Raw genomic sequence first — 2,990 nt, forward strand, 5'->3', positions numbered from 1 at the left:
GGGTTTGGCGCACAGCAACGTCTGAAATGCCTCAGGTAGCCACGTCGTGCCCGTGTCTTTGGACCTCGTGTGGCTTCTCTTTGCTCTTTAATTAGCTGTCAAGTATTTAATTTAGAATAATTTGCTGATCTTTTTCGTTACGTGACGTGGCTACTGCCAGGGAATGTTACCTGGCTCTGCGCATTTTGGGTTTAAAATGGGGGGGAAGGACCAACCCCTGCGGCACCTGAGCGGCTCTGAACCCCAATGTCTTCTTCTTGTGGATGGCTCCTCTCAGGAAAACAAATTACTAAAAAAACAACCAACCAAACAAACAAAAAAACCCCCTGGGGACAGAGTTTTGAGAAGGGCAGTCAGTGTTACAGAGTTAAAATAGTTCCTGCTACAAAAAACCTGGTGCTGTTGTGGGGTGGGGAATGAGGGGAGTGGCACTGGGAGTAGCGGGAAATATTTCAGGGATTTATAAGCCATGAGACATGTGAGCAGGGTGAGTAAAGATCAGATCTTCACTTTCTCTTCCAGCCTGACTATGAGGAATCAATGCTGGCCGGTTCAGGAGATGCTTCTTAGCCATGTGTAGTGTAAAACTCTGGAACTCCGTGGAATGAATCTGTCAAAAGCTTATATGGATTTCAGGCAGAGTGGAAGTCCCCTGAGGGTTGTTAAATATGAAGACTTTCTCTGAAAATGCCCTAAAGAGGGACTAGAGGCTAGAGAGAGTGATCAGGAGGGTGTTGCTTTGCATTTGTTGTTTTTCTCGTCCCATGTATTATAGTTATGGCTACTGTTACATAGGATTCCTTGGCAAAGACCTCATGAGTTGAACTGGTGTAAAAATGAGTGTTTCAGCTGTTGATTTACCCCCTCTGCCTTGCTGCTGGAGGCACGGCAGGACTGGCAGGACTATTATGGCTGCTCTGATGCTTCAAGAGGATGAGACTGTTCTGTGCAGATGGAGAGAGGTTTGTTTGGGAAGGACGGGCATTCTAAGTTCTGGTAACTGTGCTTGACACCTCTCTCTGCTTCTGCAGGAATGTTTTTGATGGGAAGAACGATAATGCAGATTTAAAGATGAAGTGTACTAGCCTTCAGATTTAAGAGCCCAGGCTTCCTGTGTAACAGTGTGTCTATTTTATTGAGGATAGACATTCATTCATTCATTTAATTGCTTTCTGAGGTCAGGTGTGTTTAGAAGAAAATAAATTTCTATTATGTTAAAAATACAGTTGATCTTTAAAGATTCACTTAAACAGAGTCTTAGAAATACTCTCATGTTTGAACTTCTACTGCACTCAATAAATAAATTGTTTTGGTTTTTTTACTGTTCAAAATAACTAATCTTTTGAAATTTCCACCATCAGAATATTTATTTAAAGTGCTTTGGTGAAGTAACTGAGAATGCAAAGTGCTATGACAACTGTGTTTGTGTAATTAGATTTTTCTTGATGAGGGCTCATCATAATGAGTAGAAAAAATATTTGTAGGATAGTCTTTCTAGACCTTTTAAATAGAACATGAAATCTGTGTTGCATCTTAACTTGCTGCATAAGAAATAGGCACCTAATGTAAGTAAATTGTTTAGTGTTAAAAAAGTAGTACTTTAGAAAAGTAAAATACTTAATCTACAATGTCAGAAAGAAATATTGAGCAGCTGTTCTCTGCAGAATTGTTAAGAGCTCAGATTTTTTTTTTTGTGGAGAAACTGCTACATCTCTCTGCCAAAGATGCTGCCTCAACACCTAAAGATATTTTCTATTAGAAAATAGTGTCCACAGCTCTTGCTGAAATTGGAACTTACCTTTAGTTAGAATTACTGCTCTGCCTTCAGATTTGTCACATGCTTAGTAAGTTTTATGATAAACTTTAAATGGTTAAAGAAAGTAAGAATTTTTTATTTCTGGCAAGTTGTCAGTCTTTCTTAGTCAGTTCTGTAGCTCTTAATATTCAATGGCATTTTATTGCAAATGCATCAATTTGTTGTTGCTTTATCTGGCTATTGAAGGTGCTTTCTTGTGACAGGGTGTGCATGTGTAATGTGTTTGGAACAGTTTGCTTTCAAGCCAGTGGCAACAGAAAGCGTTGTTGTGGAGAAGGAAGCTCCCCTTCTGGCCTCTAGCTAGGTATTTGGTCTAACAAGCTGCTTTCATGTTTTAAACTTCTGTGTATTCTTAATCCAACCTCCTTGTGTGGGCTTCAAGAGTACTAATGCTATTAGAGAGGTTTTTTTCCATAGCATCTGACATTTCCTTGTGAATTCAGTGGAACTGGCTGGATGCATTAGGTCTTTAATGTCTTGGCCTGGGTAAGAGTGTGTGCAGTATGTCCTTGGTGCACCAGAGTACAATGTTTTCATAGCTGTCAAGGGGACAGTAGTCGCTTGCCATGCTAGTTTTACTTGGTAAAACCACCTACTTCACTTTGTTCTAGTTTGGGGGAGGTTTGATTACAGAAACAGTGTGAATAACATCTGTTCAAAATCACCCTGTATTGCTAGAGGCTTAGCTTCAGGATGGAAATTACTGCAGCAACCAGAAAGAAAATCTCAGTGAGTTGTTCTGTTACATATACAGCAAACTGCTTATGAGAATCAGAAGAGGCATTCCAGGGAAGGTTTGGAAAGGGAGAGAGAGATATCTTTGTTTCTGCACAAAGCTGACTGGATTCTGCTTTTACAAAAGGTTCCATACTGACATGTGGCACTGCTCTTGATTCGTGTCACGTAAAAATTGAATAGTATTGATTATCCTTAAACCAGTGTTAAAGTCAGACCTAAAGCCTAATGCAAGTAGGTGGCTAAAAAACTCCCGACCTTCTGTGTAAAAGCTTTAAGAATGTTGTTCCAATCCATTTTAGTCGGACTTTGTCAGTTTCTGGAGTTCAGAAGCATGGATTATTCTTATAGCCTACCTTTTACATAGCTGGCAAGCATGTTAATTACTGAATTCTTCACTTTCTGTTTTTCAAAACCCATTATCCATTATTAAGTCTGC

The sequence above is a fragment of the Antrostomus carolinensis genome, unplaced genomic scaffold, assembly GCF_000700745.2.
Source record: "Antrostomus carolinensis isolate BGI_N321 unplaced genomic scaffold, ASM70074v2 scaffold5496, whole genome shotgun sequence".
Classification (NCBI taxonomy): domain Eukaryota; kingdom Metazoa; phylum Chordata; class Aves; order Caprimulgiformes; family Caprimulgidae; genus Antrostomus; species Antrostomus carolinensis.